Raw genomic sequence first — 20,587 nt, 5'->3', positions numbered from 1 at the left:
ACTAATTTTTTGAGGCATGCACTAACAGGCCCAATTAAGCACTTTATTGCCTAATAGAGGAGTTTGCCAAACACCTATTTGGTTTAAGTACCCAAATTATCAACCTAAGGCTATACTACTGTGCTTATGTCCACATGAAGCGGGCGGAATGGAGAACTGCGCAAGAAGTTTTAAATGAACTGTTGATTCTACTGCCATGACATGAAAAAAAGTTGATAGAAACTGACAATGACAAATAGACATACATTTGTAGGATGACAAATGCACATCCCGCAAGTAACGGGAAGCATGCCTTTATTATTTCAGTGCGTGCTGTCTTTAAACTGCTAGTGGTAGAAAAAAAAAGGACGTTGGCTGCAGAAAGGCAGGGCCAAGTCAAGCAGTGGGTTACTGCTTATCCTTGCTTGATTTGCCCTTGTCTTGGGCACCCTTATCCTTCTTGGCCGTGTCTCCCTGGGTGAGCTCTCCAAGTGCGTTGCGGACAGTCTCACTCTGGGGGTCCACACCAGGAAGGTTTTCGAGGACATACAGGAGGAAGGCAGGGTCCCGAATCATCTCGTAGTCTTCGGACTCTGCCTCATCCTGCACAATGGCCGTCACTGAAGCTTCAATGGGTTGAAGAGCACAGCTCAGGGGCAGGCAGAGTACTCGCCACCAACCGATTAGGTGTGGCCTACCTTCTTGGGTTCTTCGGATTCTTCTGTCTCCATGGGCTCCTCCTTGACAGCTGCTGCAGGTGTCCCCCCTGTAGAAGGACTGTCCGACTCTGCACGAGCGAAATTACCCAGGGCACAGTGAGGCAATGGTTTGGTTTGTTTTTATACAGCGTTGGTTTCAAGACTTGACACTTACATTCTTTAAAAATAAACAGTCTGGAAAGAAATCATGGGCTAATGACCATTTTTAAAATTGTAAAGCTAGCTTTTTGCAAGGCAGTTTGCCCAACTAATGGTGTCATGGTCACTTTGCAAACAGCGTGTACAAGCAAGTTTGCTTGCATTATACATGGAAAATGTAGATGTGGCTCTCTTGCTGAGAACATGAACAAGAGACAAGCCACAGTGTGTGCAGTTTGCACTTCACCACTTAAACAATGATCTTTGCTGCCATTAGTTAGGCAAATGTTGCACTGCAGAGAAGTGCACTTTCAAATTATGAAAAGTGTCTATATGTTATCGTGATTACCTTCGGATATGGATGTTTATTCCCTGGCAAAAGTGGCTGAAATTCATAACTATTTCAGTAGTCCACTACAGTGCTGCATATAAGAAATGTGCTGGATAGAAAATAAAATTCAAGCGACGTCCTGGTAACAAGGGCTAGCCTTTCTTGTTGCAAAAGGTTTCTTGTTTCCTAGGTTACTCATACAGGATTGTACTTGCAATCACATGGGAGTAAATTAATCTAAATTAAGGAGTTTATGTGCCAAAACCACGATATGATTACGAGGCATGCTGTAGTAGGGCGCTCCGGAGAAATTTTGACCACCTGGGGTTTTATAAGTGCACTCACTGCACAGTACGTTTTTTTTTTTTTTTTTTTTTTTTTTTTTTGCATTTCACCCTTATCGAAACACAGCCGTCACCGGGATTTGATCCCGTGACCCCGGGCTTAGCACACATTGGAGTAGATGACTTGGCCCATTGCCCTGGCTGGATGCTCATTGACGTTAGTAAAGCAGACTGCCCAAGAAAAGTGCCAAACCAGAATGCATAGGCCACATTTTATGAACTTTTTTTCCCTTTCTTGTCCACCACACAGTAACCGACACTGGCAATAACGATGACACATCGTTACACTCTCAGACATCAGCGTGAACACCTGTCTAGTACGATGGCTCTGCCATTAAAAAACCTGTAGTCCTGAGCTTAACAAGTACAGGAAACATGAGTTGCTGCACTACACATAGCATTGGAGAGGAGTGAACAATAGTGTGGCTATTGTTGTCATAGATGCACTGACCATTGCAACTTTGCATCTTTGGAAGAAACCCTCCATTACATTTGCACTCCAGTAAACAAGATTGCTTTCCAGGATGGGGATGGGGCAGTGTAAAGAGCAGAAAGTTGCTAATTTTTCTAAATTAGGAATTTGGATGCTCTTTTGGATGCCTAAAATTTGGAAAGTGATTTCGGCTTACCTGTGGCACAGCCAACTACTCCGTAAAACCAGCACCATATATCCCGATGATGCGTGGCGTTTAACCCTTTCAGGGTCAATACCGTACATATACGGCCTCCGCAAACACGCTCAAAATGGTCAATGGCATACATGTATGGTATCGCTTGTACATTTAAAAAGCTCGCCTCTTTCGATCATTTCGCTTGGCATATGCTGCCACTTGACGGAAACACATGAAATTTTTACTTGCGCCAATGCCTCTCTGTTTTCTTTCTTTTTTTAATGGCAAAGGCGCGTCAGCAATTGTTTGCGCATCCGGGAGCACACGCACGCGCCCGTCACCGGCGTTACGGTTTTCTCCTGCGGCGGATCTCGCTTGTTGCACGCACTAAACTGATGGCTATCTGGTTATAAATCTCAAAGGGTGACCGCTTTTTACTCGATCGTTTGTTGCCCACCGCGGCGAAATTACACCTGTTCCCAGGCAGGCGCTTATATACACAAACGATGCTGCCGTTTTTGTGTTTCCTTTTTTGGAGACCACAAAAGCTCTATTGCACCTTGTTGGCGATAAGACGAAGGCTTCTCACTTGTTTCGGTTTCCGGACATGCATACAACAACGTTTCAGTGCGTTTATCTTCTTATTCATGAATAAACATTGTGTATTTTACAACACAAACGATTTTTTCCTCACTTAACTTTCACTTTAAAAAATTACGACCATATTTTTTTTAAATAGGTTCTTTCAAAGAATTTAAATCAGCAATAAAAAAATTCGACCCTCAAAGGGTTAATGGCGCAAGGGCTTAATGGCAAAAGAGCACCATTACATGTGATGATGTGTTATCAATGAATTCTGAATGAAGTGGATAATAGAGAGCTAATAATAGGTGTTACATGACTTAAAAAAGGACTAAAAAATCAGTTGTTGTAAATGGCGTAAATTACAGTTGAACCCCGCTGTTACGTTCCTGGGTGCTGCGTTTTCCTGGCTGTTACGTCGTTTTCGGCCGGTCCCGGCACAGCTCCTATATAACCCAATGCATTAGGAACCCCCGCTGTTACGTCGCAAGTGTGGGAACGTTCCCGCATGTTACGTCGCGAATCGGCACTCTAAGCGGCCAGTGCCGACGGCCATATTGACTTTTCACGTAGCTTGGCTTGACTGTAGGATAAGCCGCACAATGGGCGACGCCCATTACGTTTACGGCTCCCGCCAGCAAGGTTATGGCCTTCAAGATCAGTATTTACTATTTATAGGTGGCATCTATGACGAGTTTTTAGCTTTGAAGTTTGTTTCGGCGCACGCATATAAAAGCAGGGCCTTCGAGATCTGTTTCCGATGCCCAGAGAGCCGTCGCGTTGGCGTGGACTCGTCATCGTTATCGCGTCCAAGTGGTCGATCCATGCTTCCCGCAGTTATCCCGTGTTGCGAGTCGTCGCATGGAGTGGTTGTGCTAGCTTCGATCTTCTGCTTCGACATTATAACTCAGACGCTCCAAGTTGTCTGCCTGCCGCTGCGCCAAACGCTCCTGCTTGTCAACGTGGCTGACTGTGTGTAGTTGCTCCGTCGTTCGTCATCTCCTTCGGTTAAGGCCGCACGGACGTGCAGAAACAAGTTTTTTGGCTCCAGTCTGAGCCGTCTGTTTGACTGCCGTGGAAGCATAGTCTACCACCAGGATGGGATTAAGAAAACGAAAAGCATTTTCACTGCAAGAGAAGCTGAATATCCTCCGCGCTGTGGAAGAAAATCCAGACACGGAAGAGGGTGTGTATAGCGAAGGAACTAGGACTAACGCCTTCAACTCGCAACACCATTGTCGCAAGAAGGAGCGAAATTGAAAACGCCAGAAACTTTGCCGACGGATGCAAGCAACCCCGGGGTGCGGAGCACACGCCGCTTGATGAGGCCGTATTGAAGTGGTTTAAACAAGCGAGGACCGCAGGAGTCAACTTTGACGGCACCATCTTGCGACAAAAAACAATTGAGATTGCTGACAAGCTGGGCATCGACAGTTTTTCTGTGTCTAACAGATGGATCGACCGCTTCAAAAAGAGGCATGGAATATGCTACCGGACGGTCAACAGAGAGGCTGCAAGCGTCAACACAGCAACCATGGACACCTTGTCTAACAGATGGATCGACCGCTTCAAAAAGAGGCATGGAATATGCTACCGGACGGTCAACAGAGAGGCTGCAAGCGTCAACACAGCAACCATTGACACCTGGAAAGAGACCCTGGCATCCGTTATCAGCGGCTACGCACCCAGGGATATCTTCAATGCCAATGAAGCAGGCCTGGTACAGCCATCCAAGACACTGAGCCTAAAAGGTGAGGCTTGCCACGGAGGAAAATGCAGCAAGGAACGCTTAACAGTGCTGCTGTGCTCCAACTCGGATGGCTCCGAATTGATGAAAACCTGGGTTATGCAAATTTCGGAACCCACGCTTTAAGAGTATTCGCCACCTGCCCTGCCACTACAGGAACAATAGCAAGGCCTGGATGACATGCTCACTTTTTGATGAGTTTTTGGCTTACATATATGGACTCGAAGATGGGCTGCCAGGACATAAAAGATTCTTTTTCTCGACAACTGCTCCGTGCATCCGAAAGACAGTCAAAGTGTGAACTTCCCGAGAAAATGCATTTCGCACTGCTGTTGCAAGATTTTTCGTACATTGCGGCCGACGCCTAACCCAACGCGCGTACCCGGCCGATCGCGAAACACTCATTTTGCGGCACTTACGCAATGAAGCGGTTCACTGCATATTTATGCATTCACAATTTCACTGCATATTTATGACAATGTTGGCAAGCTTTTGCTTACCAGAAGTTTTATTTTCAGAAGTCGGTCAGCCTAGATTTCTTACGCATCACGGCATGCAAAGGCTTTACGCGAGTCTCACAGTTTGTTAAAAGAGCCATCGCAATTGTCGTGGGTTCTGATAACTTTCTGATGAGGTGAAAAGGATCCATTACTTTCAAAGCATTCCCCGGAGTCTGTGTTGTCTAGCGGATTGTCATTTTCCCCAGACGACGAGACGTTAGCATCTTGACAACAGCGGTTGCGGCGCAGCCGCTCGGACGCTATCTTGAAAGCAACCTGCGACGTGTACAAAGTGAGCGCCTGTGCAGGCCTCATCTTCAACGCGATGTGTGCAAAGTGCAACTATTGCCGGTAAAGTCGCACACGTTTAGTTCGCATTGAAGCGAGAGACGACATGGAGGTCAATTCGATCGCTGCTATTGTTGGGCCTTCTTACTTCAGCGTGTTGACACACACCGAGTTTCCGCGGTCAATTTGCTATCGCAATCGATGCGTCGCCTTTCGGGCGAAACTGCGAGATTGTTTCCTTCCGCTTTCTGCCTCGGCGATCATATGTGCCTTCTCCGCGCGAGAGAGAAATTTACGCTTCTTCGTTGGCGTAGCCATTTTGACCGGACACAGACCACAGAAAACGGCAGCAATTGCGGTGATCCACTGCAGTCTCGCGTAGGCGTGCGATTACCATGTGTGGCTATGGATTGCAGCGGCTTAAATCGGCACTTTGAATTTGATTTCGTTCGAGAAAACCTTGTTCAAGCAGACATACGATCGTCTAATTTGACTACTCGGCAGTTCCAATGTCAATTCAGTTCCAGTTTCATTCTCGAAAAGTTCGTTGAAGCGGAAATACCGAATAAAGTGCCTTCGTTATAAAGGGACTTTTTTTGTATTACTTTCTATGGGCAGCTGATGAGGAATCAGAAAATCTTCATTGTGGCGGAAATTTCGTGTAGCGGCATTCATTATAGGGGGATTAGACTGTACTTACTATTCGAATTGGATCTGCAGACAAAAGTTTTATATATTCGCACACCTCTCTTAAGTCATTTTTATTCTTCAGCATGCGTACTGGAGTGTGACAGCATTCGGCATCATTGTGTCAGCCCATTTAAAAATGAAGTGGAAGTTCTGTGTCATGCAGGGAATTTGGAAACGTCACCTTGGTAGACACCCTGTGCACTTTTTGTCATAAATTTGGGCCAGAATTTCTGGGGTGTGGCCAATACACGAGCAGAAAGTAATAAATTCCATATGCTACGAAAAGCTGACATGCTGGCTGCCAAGTGAGACAGCCTCGGGAAACCCCTACTTTAGCTTCATTTGTTATTCATTTTAAAACAGCGCCAAAAAACACGGACAAGGGAGAACACGGGACGAGCGCTGACTGCCAACAACATCTTTATTGAAGCCTGTGTAAATATATACAGTAGAACCTCGCTGATACGTTCCCGCTTAATACGATTTCCCGGCTCCTACGTTCGCAATCGCGAAAAATAAACATAACCCCATAGAGGAATGTGTTAATACATTCCGGTTAATATGTTCCCGGAAAATACGAATATTCTGCAGCAACGTTCAGCATTGCGGCAAACTGCAGTCGTATGATACGTTCTGCAGAAAAATGATCATTCAGGTGTGCAAAAAGACCGCTCTCATGTGCTTGTGAAGCGCTAAGTGGCAGACAGCCGCCGCGCAGCTTCTCTGCAGTGCTCAATCCCCCGCTCCTCCGCGACTTCTCTGCATTGCTCGTTCGCCCGAAGTGACGAACCGCGGCAGCAGTGGCGAGCGAATTGACCTTTGCGCTACCTCGCCCCTCGCTTCAACGCGAACTACTAAGCGGCGAAAACAGGCAGACGCCGCACGCGGGGCGCTACGACTCGCCGAGATCGTAGCGGAGGTGGTGGCGGACCTGACGACTGTGGCAAGAACGAAGGCTTGCGCCCACCGGCTACCTTCGCCGAAGCCCTTGCTGGCCTGGAACCATTACAAAGCTTCTTTCGCACGAAAGACAACGAAAATGCGGACAAGAGTCTGCAATGTGCACAAAAGGAGTTGTTCCTGTCCAAGGGTGTGACGCACCAGAAGAAAATACAGTTGGATCTTGATAATTCAAACTCGAAGGGGCCTGAAAATTTGTTCTACAAGTCCGATTTTTCGGAAGGCCGACTTTTCGGACTCCGAAAATTTGGACTCGTTAAATATTCCGGACTTCATAAATGTACCGTCAGGGTTCCCATAGAGCTAATGCATTTTCGCGACCAATTTTTCGGACGAATTTAGTCTCCCAAGTTGGATTTTCTGCTGGCTAGGCCAGGCTTGGCTTCCAGTGGCCTGCTGTATAGCCTCCAAGATTGGGAGACGCACGAGAGCGCGCGTCATTCTGCAGTCTCAGAGGCCATACCCGCTCTTAGCTAACAAAACGCTCTTGGGGACGGCACTTTTTCTTTTATTCGATCAGTACTATCGTCATATCACTTTGCGAAATCTGTTTTTTGTTACTATTTTTTAAAGTTCGGTTGCTTTGCACGTGGTGTGCGTGCCTCAGAGACGTGTGCGGCTTCACATTTCTGTGATTGGCGCCACCTCCTGTGCCTTCGCGAGCCAAAATTTTCTTTTTTAGGGTGAACAGGCGGGTCGTCGTCTGTCAACTCTCGCTGCACATGCGTCAAAAACATTGACACAAAAACATGTTTTTGACGCATGCGCAGCAAGAGTTGACAGACGATGACTTGCCTCCCCTTTCTTCTTTTTCTCTTTCTGCCCGTTGCGAATAGTATATATTTGCGTAAGCTTCAATAAAGATGTTGGCAGTCAGCTCTCGTCCCGTGATCGCCCTTGTGTTTTTTGGCGCTGTTTTAAAATTAAACATCCGTACCAACTAGCTCACACCTAAACCATTCCGAGTCTTCATTTGTTACTCTGTCGTTGCTGGTACGTAACTGCAGAGCTAGTGTAGCTTGAATCGGGTTCCCCCCAGCGCATTGTTACTAGAAGCCGTCCTTGGATGTCATGCGTGGCATGTAAGGTTGTGCGATGGAAAACATTAACAGAGTTGCCATGCAAAACCCGTGTACGTTTCAGCCAGCGCAGTAGTGACAAAATCTCACTGTTCAAACATGTACATGTACAGCCCTGCAGGGCAAGCTGCGAGGTGCTGGGACATGAATTTGTTTCTGCAGTTGTTGAAGCACTGGACAACCAGAGAGTTTTTTTTTTTTTTTTTTTTTAATGAACCAGCCACCCATTCATCTTCGAGACTAGAGCTCGAACCAACCATTACTCAATGTCTACCTGTAGACAGTAAATTGGACCGGCAATTTAAAAAATCCATGAGAAGTCTCGTAACTGCTGTTCACAATTCTAACTAGTTTGAATTTTAGTTTGAACTGTTGTGGCATTCCTGTGAAATTCAAGTTAACAAGACTTTACATGTACAGCCAGCCACAAATATTCACAGGACACAAGATTTGAGAAAAAGCGGAATTCCTGCGAAGTCTGGACATATAGCCTTGAATTTGAAGTTTCAGTATGTAGCAGCCATTCACATTTGTCATGGAACCCACCCGTGTCTCGTAAACTTTTGTTGCCGACTAGATCTGCTGCACTGTATTGCTGAACCAACCAGTGAGTAATCTATTGTCATACTTCAGTCTGGCTTCCTCTGGAAAACAGCATGTTGAATAAAGCATTCAACAAGTTCAGAGAGAAACTACCTCGACCAGGATGCAAACAATAGATGCAGACTCACGGGCCTGCTGGAGGGACATCTGCATGGCATAAGCGATCTGTTCATCCTCTGTCATGGCTGAGAAGTCTGGTAGGCTGGCAGTCGTAGTTGGAGGAGCAGGATCTGTTTCCATAGACATTGCTAGGGCTCGCTCCAGCAGCCGTTCTTCACTTGAGCCAGCTGTGCACAAAGAACAGAGCAATTGTGTAAACCTAAAGTACAGTACTTGGGAGTGCCAATGCAACAAATAATTAACAATCTGTTCCAAAGTTAAGCAACACCATAGCATAGCAATCACATTGATGCACACACAATCAAAATGATGCAGGTTGGTTGTAAGCACAAGCTTAATCAGTGGGGAAGTTGAAGGGAAGTTGAAGCTTAGAATTGGATGAAACATTGCAATGAGGAAGAAGCAACCACACAGTTTACAAATTCAGTTCTTTTATCCCAATTATTATGATAGATGCACGATAACAGGTGAAATAAAATGTTCAGTTGCTCCGCCCTCTGCTGGAGGGGGCGGAGGAACTGAAGCATCATGCCATGCTCCTCTTCAGGCTTTTCTGGTTCCTTCATCGCACATTGTGACACTAGCAAGGCTGTCAATTGGTTGTTCAACAAAGGGTGATAGTGCCAATGTGAAGGGAGCCGTGTTCCGAGAACAACGGGGTGGGGGGGGGGGGGCTTGGCCATCGTGGGCCACTGATTCTTCTGTGGAGCATGTGGTGTCCCGCAGAGGGCAATTTGGGGCGAACAATGGGGGTGCCTTTCTTCCAGCGCATTGATGTAACCCATAGCTTTCACTGCAGTGCATGGAGCTTGTTAAGAGTATGCAGCAAGGAGGAAAGAGCCCCTGCGGGGAGGGTATGAAGGGTAGCGAGTAACCACAGCGAACACAAGTCGCTTGTAACTCTGCTATTACAGCATCATTTCAAAAAATCATTGCAGCAGTATGTTCATTGCAGACTGGTACACAGCTACTGCCATGTAACATTTTCAAACTCAGATTGGTTTGGAGCCCTATAATGGAGGACCTGGGCCTTGAGCACAATGTTTATTGCTTTTGCTACAACAGGAATGAAATTTACAGGTAATTTAATGTACTAGTTGTAAATATGCAGCTAGTTTTTCTCTACATTATGAAGAAAATATTTTATACAATGCTTTCTGTTCCAAATTTTTGGGATGGCAAAAACGTTTTGCAGTAAGCAAGCTAAAAGTTACATGAGTATAGGGAATTACACTTATTGCACAATAAGCATTGTTTCATGTTTCTACCTCTATTCTATCCAACCTCACGAAAGTGAAGTTGTACGTTGATATACAATTTTTTTTCTTTAATTCCTAACAATTTCTAAGTGTTTCAGGATGCAGTAACATGGTATTATAGACTACTGCACTCCTTCGAAACCCAGCTATCACATTAAAAAAAAAAGTTAAAGACGGATGATTAGGAGAGTAACTACGCCTCTCGAATAATTGCCAATTGCCAAAAAGAGTTAATTTAGAAAAGTGGGAAAACTGATCACGTGATAAAAGCATTATTATTCACCTGGGCACAGGAAATTTGCCAGGAAAACAAGCATTTCTGGCAAGAAAGTAAGCCACAAAAGATGCTTTTTCAAAGGAAACCAATATGGCCTGGTTCAAATAAGTGATTTTCAAGGCGTGCGGAGACCTGAGATAAGCTTCAGTAGGCATATTTTATATTTAGAATTATTGAAATATCAAACTATTTTGCGATACCCTTTGACTTAAATATATCGGAGATCGATTGCAATTGAGTATTTATACATCCCTGAAGCACTGCTTCAAACGCCACTCTTCAGAAAGCTGTCCATAAAGGAATAGAAGAATGCAACACACTGAGGTTTACGCGAGTTATCGCTTCAGTGTACTATAAAAGTATCAAAGGAGGACTGCAGTCATACATTCTGTCTCAGCTGTAGGAGCCTGGGTTGCTTGCTTAGCAGAGTTAGCAGCTGCCCGCCTGGCCTCATCCTCCTGGCGCTGGCGCTGCTCCTCCATAGACACACGTAATGCCTGGAAAAGACCATATGTGCAACAGTTTTATTTCTATTTCAGGGCTTACATGTGTGTCAAGCATTTTAAAAGGGAGAGGCTACATTGTTACAACAGTACATGAGGTAGGCACTTAAGACTTGGTAGAAAACACAGATATAAGATGCTACTTGTATATACCTACGAACACCAGAAAAAAAAAAATGCATTGAAAACGTAGGAAAGTGATTGACACATTGAACTGCACATTTATCATACAAAATTACTCAGTGCGGCACGAAATCTGACTGTTATGGTGACCAATGTGTGGTTCCACTTCTGGCACGTTTTTAAAGAAATGAATAGAGTATGTGACCATGTTTTGGTACGCTATGGTGAGCTTATAACGGCAATCTACATAAGTAGAAATGTGATGGGCAGGTATGACCAAGTGTGAATGAAGAAGTTATGAAGCAGGCAAAAGCGTGATAGCACACAGCCAGTAGTTTGAATATTGGGGATGAGTTTCATACTACTAGTTAAGCTGGCAGCTTGATAATTAGACAAGACTAAGCGAGCTCAATGATTCTGCAAGCTTATGAGTTACGTGGCAGGGTCAAGCATTTTCAATAGGTCATATAATACAGTAAAACCTCGTTAATTTGGACTGTCCTCTGGTTCCAGCAGGTTTATGCATTATTTAATGCAATCAAACTTGTTAATTTGGGCGTATTTAGCCGCACATTGGCAGGGATATCTGTCGAGGTTGAAGAGCACCGGCTGCATCGCGATGGACGAGCGATCTACTGGTGACCAGCTCACAGACGAAAAAATAATTGGGATGTGCATGCGGTAGTGAAAAGCGCGTCTCAAACACGCGCCGCGGCCGTGCTGCGAAGGAAGTCGCGTGGCTTTGCCGCTGCGAGCTCTAATCCATCACAATGACAAAAAATTTCAACTTCCGCACTGCTTTTGTGCAAAATAGAAACAAGATTTGTCGATTCATTTAGTAAATAAAAGCGCATGACGTAGTAAGCATTTTTTTTTATATACTCTCGATAATTCGACATTCAGTTAATTCTGATACTTTTTTTCAGTCCCGTGAAATCCGAATTAACAAGGTTTTACAGTACAACCATTTTCAGTGAGCATGTTGTAAAAGAAAATTGATGTTTTAGTATCCAATCATGAATTAGCTCTTTAGGATATGTGCTCCTCGCAAGAGGTTATTACTGATGTGCATACCAGGTTGTTTGTAGTTTAGTAGAATATTGTTAATTTGAACTCCAAGAGGGACCAGAATTTATTAGACTAAAGTGGAGTTCGAACTACGTAGATACCATTTAAATATAGCACCTGATCAGTTGTGCAGGGTGGTCCAGCCAGTATAAGAATTGGAGCAATTTTGGAGCAGGAAAAAAGCTGTTTTGTAGCAGTTCTGTAGCACAAAATTTTGCATTTTGGATAAGTTGGAGCAGGAGAAAAGCAAGTGCATTGCAGTTGGTGCAGCTTATTACTACTACACACTTTTTAAGTATGTTAGAGCAAATGGACACAAGCAACACAGACTGACGCAGCCATTTAGCTCGCGTGCCCAGAGCAGAAAACGTTGCACAGACTTTATTTGCCTATGTAAATTGCACTTGTAGACTGCTGAGAATAGTTTTATGTAATCAGACATAATACAAAAGCGACGAGAAATGCAGAAAAACAATTTTGTGCAACAACAATGCCTTGCCACGGGCCCGAGGTGTCGACGCTCGATGTTTAGTCGTGAATTCCAAAACATCAGAGTCCAATCGAGGATTCAGTGCGCGAAGCTTGGTCGCGAAATCCGCGTCGCCGACGCTCGGAATGCTTAGCCGCGGGTCTGTCCACAAACGGAGCGATCGGCCACGGTACTGCGATGTCCGCCTAGCGCCAAGGCTAAGGTGGCGCTTTGGCGCAAGTTGCACTTCGGTGGGCGCAGCAAGGCACAGACGAGTAGAATTGTAGCAAAATGGCGCAAATGGCGCAGTTGGACCGTCACTGATTGTGCGGTACAGTGCACATAATCAGTCGCCGGAGTCTTATTTTTCCTTTATCAGCAGCGCCCGACATGCTGGAAGGCATGCTAGGGGCTCCTTCCTGGTTCTTTTAACCCATTAGGGACCAGCGTACTTTTAAAAGTACAGTACCATTATCATTTTTAAATAATTAAAGAATATATTGTGTTCCTTAGTACGCCATTTTGCTAAAAAGGGTCCTGCCAAGACGACCACATTGTAGGTTTTTGTCAGCTGCATGATGTATTTGATTTATTCATCGCCAAACTTGGAGAAGTGCTGAACATGCGAGGTGCTGCTGTACATCCGCCTTGTATTTTTTATCAAGCATATCATACGCTTCTCGTAGCTGAGGTTTGTGTGGACGTTCTAGAAAAGAATGGCGTAAATAATGCATGCATGACGTTCCATATACAATACATATTTATAGCGTCGCTAGAAAATGAACGTAGGCATACTTTGTGAAGTACACTGGGCCTATGTGTATGCTAGAGGGGTGTGCTTGTTCTCGAAGCACACACGGTGGCTTTTTAAATATTTTTTTACTTACAATTTTTTGAATATTTTTTGCTCACTACAAACACTTCAATCACCATTGCAGGTAAAATATATAAAGTATTTCATCAAGATTGCTATTCCTCCTGGTTCCTTCTTGCTCCTGAGAAAGATGACACTCGTATCTTCAGAGTCAATAAATAGCGAGCAGTGTTGCCTTAAATTTAAATAAAAATGCATTTAGATATCATATGAACATTATTTACAATAGCAGAATATTTATGCAGGATTTCTTACAAATCGGAAAATAGGTGGGAGGAAATAGAAAACAACAAAGACGATCTATATTCCTCTGCCAATTGAGAAGAGTTATGCAGTCGAAGTAGAGCAACCCGCATTGGGGAACTAGACGTAGATCCAATCTCTTCAAAGATCAGAAAATTCTAACAAAATGTTGCTGACCAAATCATACAACAGGTCTGAAGTGCTAGAACAGACTAATTGGAGGAGATGCCACCAGTCTGTTGAATGTTTAAACTACCACTGAACCAAATGCTGAATGCTTTAGTTTTAAAAACCTGCATTCATCATAAGATATCACGTGTAGATCTGCATCAATAATATATTCCAAAGTCCCTCCCCGTGAAATCATGCTGCACACTTGAATAGCAAAAACACCTCCCAGAAAAAATATTTCCACTAAAATGTTCATTTTGCTACCAGAAGGTTATGAGGGCTTACGCAAAGTTTGTTTCACTCTTCGCTGCAAGCCTATTTGTTTTTTGAAGCTCCAAAATATAGCATTTACATTTGGTGACCTACCTCAGGTTTTGCTCCCAAAAAGGCCCAGCGTCAGTGGCGCACCGACGGGGGGGGTTCGGGGGTTGTAACCCCCCCTCCCCTGAGGCCGACTTCACCCCCCTCTTTTGTTTAACCCCTTTGCTTTCCTTGCACATTTGAGTACTGCAACTAAGATGTAAGACGCGCAATCGTCTGCACACTCACAAAAAGCTCATTTTTTGACAATTTCCCGTGAAGAAATTGAAATCAGTGCTATTTACATGGTATTGGCAAACTGTCAACCCCCCCCTGGCAGAGATCCTGGGTACGCTGCTGCCCAGCGTACTTTATAAAGTACACTATCCTAGCGTTTCAAAGAATAAAGTGGTACTCATGAAACTTTCACAATGTACTTGTAGTGTGAAAATTTCTCACACGAAAAATCAGCAAAATGTAACTGGTATATTTTGCTTGGCTTTAATGGGTTAATGGGGGACATGGCTTTGAAAATCAACTTCCCGATTTCTTCATGGATTTTGATGAGAATTGGCACAAATGTTTAGAATGTCTCCCTGATACTTCCATTAAAGTTTCAGAGTGTTACCTTAAGAACATTTTATTGAGCAGAATTTTTCTCTCTAACTTTCTGAAGGGCCTGGGGAGCTTAAAAAACATGATGGAAGGCTCGTTGAGTATTGACTGCATAGCTCAATGCGTGCTGGAGGTCGTGGACAGTCTTTTTCGCAACACAAATTTTTTAGATAATAATTTTGAAGTTACCTTCGCACCAAGCACACTTTCGGGGTTCGGGGTGAACGAATAGCCACACCATAAATTTATAAAAAGTCAAGATAAAAATGCGAGACTATCTCGACCTGCACTGTAGTCCAAGAAACGTGACAAAAAAAAAAAAAAAACAATCAAAATAGGCTGAACGGTAACGAAGAAATCAGCTCCAGAAACTGAGCAGAAAGGCGAGAAAACAGTTTTGAGAAAACGGCTCTCAAAGTTTCACCTTCTCTTCAGTTCTCTAAACGCACCAAATTTGTAATCTTTTATGTGTTTTGTGATGTGGGGCTTCTTGGACATGTGGCCTCTGGTCTGCTGTGCCTTCGTTCTGTGTTTTTCATGTTTGTATGGCATTCTTTACTGCTGCTCTACAAAGAGCATGGTGCCTGGAGCAAAGCAAGTGAGGTGCAGACTGCCTCATTGATAGCAGTCAGTGAGGCATTGTTTTCTTTTGGTAGAATCGACCATGTTACTGTATGAAGGCTCTCAGCAGCCTTCTGAATCATCTTCCATTGACAATGGCTATGGATGTTAGGAGAGCCACTGATAGGCAGCAATGCAGCTGCTAGGTGCTTTCCAGCCTGTACTTTTGTATGGTGCCCCACTTCTGCAGCCAGGTGTCTGTGCCAGCCCAAGTGGCCTAGTGAACAGAGCTCATGATGAGGTTCTCTTTATGAAGGGTGGTATGATAGGTATTGGTACGAGATATCGTGGTAATACGATAATAGAGTCGGCGCGCGATGTGCTAAGTCGCCGGTCTGAGGTGCCGATGTGCGAAATGCCTGGTCGCGGGCTCAGGGAGTCGACGCGCTCGCGATGCCGACGCGCGAAGTGCCTAGCCGCGGGTCCGAGGAGTCGCCACTCGACGAGCGATGTGCCGACGCGCGAAATGCGTAGCCGTGGGCTCGAGGAGGCGCCGATGCACAAAATGCTTAGGCAAGGATCCGAGAAGTCCGCGCGCGATGTGCTTGATAGCCGAGTCGGAGGCGCCTACGCGTAAAGGCTTAGCCTCGTGTCCGAGGATTCCGTGCCCGAAGCTTGGTCGCGAAATCCGCGTCGCCGATGCTCGGAATGCCTAGCCGCGGGTCTGAGACGTCCACAAAAAGGCGGATCGGCCACACGCTACTGCGATGTCCGCGTAGCGCCCGTTTTAACACTCGTCGAGATTGCGGAACGCGAGGAGACCGCAACAAGCGGTGCAGACGACGCCATCACGGAGCGAGCACCGCACCAATGGCGAACCGCGCTGGAGTCACGTGGCGGGCGCGGCCAATCGGTGGCTCCGGCACGACCTTCAATCATTTGCTTTTTGTGTGCTCGTTTCTGTATGCAGGAGATAGCTGAAGCGGCAAATTTGAAGACGGAGAAATGCGCTTTCCAACGAGACCAAGATGGCGGCGCTCGGCTGCGCCGTTCCGGAGATATCGTGGCTTGAAAAACGCCGTTCTTTCGCGATTTCCGCGAAATTTTTTGGCAGCTTGGCTGATACAATTTTTTTAGAGCACTTCTACTTGGTTTTCAGTGATGATATTTCGGAATCAGATAGAATAAGAATTATAGAAAGTGAAAATTTGATTTTCGAACAAATCGATTTTTTAGCCATTTTTCGCGATGCGAAAGCCGCGTCCCCCCTTAAGGAGGGAAGTGAGTTTCTAGAAAAAAAAATTTATTCAAGATACGGTACTTAAAATTGTACATATATGTGATGTTATGTGCTTAGATTGGCAAAATATCTGTTCTTTATAGTCGAATCTCGTTAATTCGAACTGACGCTGGTAATTTGGTGGTAATTTCAGATTCTAAAAGGACAAGTTTTAAGACAAACTAAAAAGGAGGTCAGACATTTTAACACTCCCCCATACTTAAACAACTAACTGTATGTAAAGTTTAAATGTGTGTTCCTCTGAAGAAAATAGATGTTCTGAAGCTGAAACAGAGTACAATACAAATTTCCTGTCTAAAATATTGACAGCACTAACCAAGATTATTTTTCTACCAGTGGCCCTGGCCATAGCAGTGTTTTTGAATACAAATAAAAATGTTGCATCTGGAAAACTTCCAGTGCTACTGCGGAAATTCTACCTGCGAGCTAATTCAAGTGGACACTTATCTGCAAAAAGACTCGCGTATAAGAAAACACGAATTTCTTTTTGTAATACAGGCTAAACAAACCAAATCAAATTAAACAGACACCTTGTCTCGTACACATTTGACAAAAAGAAGAGCTGCATGCTGCGAGACGAGGCTTTCACACCCAAACAGCAACTGACCTATCATTTACATCCCAAATACTTTTGAACACAAAAACCAAATGAACACACTAGGACTCTGGAAAGAGACTAACCATCAGATATTTCATGCACCATCTCAAAGAATTTTATGCAAGTTTCGCAGTACACAAAGTAATCACCATTTATTTGGCAGACAAAGCTGGCAGACGACAATTGAAGAAAAACTAAAAGGATCAAAGCAGGTGTCAACAAGATGGTCAACACATGCTTTCAACCTGAATGTAGTCATTCTTAGCTATTGATGTGTGATTTCAGTAGAAGCGCACAGGTACAGATTCTCATGCAGTCCTACGGAAATCCTTACTACCAACATGCTATTAATACAAACATTACTACTTTGAAACTGATACTGATGCTTACCAGGGCTAGTTCTGGGTCCTCATTTGGATCTACACCAAATTCGAAGCCGCCAACACCCAAGCCAATGCCACCTGTGCCGTCCTCGCCTTGAATCACTGGAGAGCTGATGAGTGCATCAGACAGGTGAGTCTGGTGGCCTGGTGGTACTGTCACTAGGTGGGAACTGCAGAAAAGGTTCGTGTACACAATACGTTGTATCTGTTGCGATACAACATGTGCCAGAAGCTACAAAGAAAGTTGTGTGTATGCTTGCCTCAGTCAATGTCCCTATTGCCACTGCAATGAAGACAAAAGCCACCAACATTCCAAGCAACAGAAGTATAGCTTTCGTGCTCACTGCAAAAATTGAGACTGCCCATGCAATAAAACCTATGGGATGTCAATAGATCCAAGAAATCTGTCCAAAGAAATGCCCCATTCCTAAGCACGTGGCGAAGATTAGAAGACACCCATGGAGTCATATGTCATATATGTCTGTACGGTGGCATTCCTTACTAAGCTTTTAATCATAGCAAGGACTTCACATGCCAGAACTTGTGTGCAGCATTTGAATGATGTACCTCTATTTTTCATTAGGTAGCAGTCCAAACCAACTGTACAATAAGAAATGTTTCCACAGAACAGATTTTATAAGTGCTTGAAGGGGCCCTGAACCACCCCTCGGGCTTGGTGAAATAACAGTCTGCAGGCTGCTGTAAACATCTCAGCCAAGTTTTGCTGTCGTACGCGATGCGTGGAGCTCACAAGAGGAGCGCAAAGTCACCTTTCTCTCAAACATTCTTGTTTCAAAAGAAGCCGTGATGCTCACTCTTTTCTGTGTGCTTTATTTCGCAATAAAGCACATTCAAGTAAGTATGCCACTGCTATTGGTCGCTGCATTCGGCTACACTGCGGCTGCCAGGGGGTTGCCGCCACAAGTTCACTGGCTAAGTGCACTACGGCTCGCTGAGGACAACTGCGTTTAGCTTACGTTTAGTGCCCCTTTAACCCTTAACTGCGATGACTCGCAATCACGAGCATTATCTGGTGCCAATGACGGGTTTACTCGTGAATTTCTGGCAACTTTGATTCTTGTTTTCAGAAAGTTTCTTGCAATTTTGACAAGAAAATAATACACCATGACTTCTGCCAATGTTTCTTGCCCTCCTAAACATTTTTGTGTGGAATTTGTCACAGCAGTTAGTGTTCATTTACCATGCCAACTGCCGATCGAAATGAGTCGAACCAGTCTTTTCACACATCAAAATAGAAGTTGTCTGGAGTACATAAAAACAGGCAGAATGGACTTGAAAACAAAGCAAAGGCTTAAAGAAGGCCACCTTTATGCAATGAGCTTTGGCTCTTTGTACCAATTTCTCCTTCGGTAAGAGATAGTATTGAAGCGCAGAGGTCCTGCCACATGCATGTGCTTATTGCACAACCTGGCCTTAAATCAGACAGCTTCATTACCATGCATTGTTTGCTTGTTCACTACTGTCATTCCATTTTCTATAATCCTTTACCAGGTTCCTCTTCTATGGCCGCAGGACAGTTCCCGTACCCAGTGAAAAGCGAGAAAAGTTACGATGCTTGCAGCCTTTCCCCTTTTCTTTTCCATGAAGTACAATAAATTACTCCCCTAACACTTCTTCCCCTGAGCCAAGAAACATAACGAATTTCTGCAGTTTCAAGTTTCAACCATTGTTTGACGAGCAGCAATATTTTTCTTGCAGCCAGCACAAACATTCTGCCACCTATTTTCTGTTTACATACATTACACACACACATATATATATATATATATCAGGATATGCTCAATCTGTGTGATAATCTTTAGGATGGGTGAGCCAAGCCCATCTAGTGCAGGTAAAACATTACACTAAATAAAGAGAACTGTGAACTCAAAATGCCAAATAGCTTTTGGAAAAAGCTTACTCATCCTGAATACTTGCAAGAGTGCCCTCCAGCAAAAAATATTGAATATGAGAGGGAAGAGCCCTACTATATCAAAGGTAAGAAAAGATTAACCTGCAAGTCATCTCTGAACTGTTCACATCATTTATGCCCTACAATGTTCTCCACTCAAGATTTATCATTTTTCAACTGGTCACTGTCAATCAAAACCTCTCAATGTGCGATATTTCCCACCTTACAAAGGACATACACACAGGACATACCCACTGCCATCTTTTCCATTCAGCGTGTGATGAAAGTTGCCAGCTTCTCCGTGTTAATGTTCTATGCGGTAGAAGAAAAAGCATTAGCATCATCTAAAACCAAGAGGCACTGAAAAGAACGCTACTTACGTCTTCTCCAAAGTTCACAATGTCTACGTTCACTTTTTCTTTTTTCAACCGCTTTGCGAGCTTGGTGAGCTGAAATAGGTTTGTCAGTCAGGGAAAAGCATGGTCACAAGACAGAACACATAAGCACCTCTTTCGAATCGGTCTCGATGGGACTGCCGACGAACACTACAATACGCATCTTGTGGTTCTTGCCTTGGCGATGCTTGAGCACGAGCTGCAAAAATAAGTGAGACGGCTCAATTGATCCCGCGCCACCAAGCAAGCAGAAAGTGGCGGCTGTACAAGCAGCCCCGTGAAAGCTCCAAGGCCCACATAAACTTAAAACGTACGTACGTGTGCGATACGGATAGCTGTCAGGAAATTGATATCTCCTTTCGGTTGGACTTGGTGAAGTTTCGATAGCAAGCGTCCACATCAGTGGTAAGCGTAGCCAATACTTCGGAACTGCACGGATAAGGGGGGAAATGTCTAATTAAAGGAGCGAAGGCAGCGTTTTTTTACTTTTTATTCTTCTCGGCAACAAGGAAACATCTTTACCTTGCCAGGTCAGCAAGCCACGTTATTCTCCGGGTTGGATCGGGTCTTCGAGTTAGCGGCCACAAACTAACAGCCTCTGCTGCGCTTGTAGGCGTGTTGGTATAAAGTCGCCATTCCGCATATATTCACTATGTCCACACTGAAAAAAAATTGTCGAAAGAAGAGACAGAAATGACGTTCCCGTAATATTTACCAGCATTTAAAAATGCAAAGCCTAGCACGACTCGTAGTGCAAGTCATGACGCCGCCGCTTCAACGAATAGCACCGAATACCGATACGGTACAAGACATCTCTACGACACCAAAACATTCGTCTAGGAAAA

General features: G+C 44.4%; 1 pseudogene; it reads right to left on the bottom strand.

Moving 5' to 3' along the window:
- Positions 1 to 246: 246 nt before the first annotated feature.
- LOC119442368 (26S proteasome non-ATPase regulatory subunit 4-like) overlaps positions 247 to 20,587 on the bottom strand; it is a 70,107-nt pseudogene continuing 49,766 nt past the window's right edge.

The sequence above is a fragment of the Dermacentor silvarum genome, chromosome 1, assembly GCF_013339745.2.
Source record: "Dermacentor silvarum isolate Dsil-2018 chromosome 1, BIME_Dsil_1.4, whole genome shotgun sequence".
In the NCBI taxonomy this organism is placed as follows: Eukaryota; Metazoa; Arthropoda; class Arachnida; order Ixodida; family Ixodidae; genus Dermacentor; species Dermacentor silvarum.
Note: the sequence above shows the minus strand (reverse complement) of the source record. Positions and strands in the feature narration are given on the sequence as shown.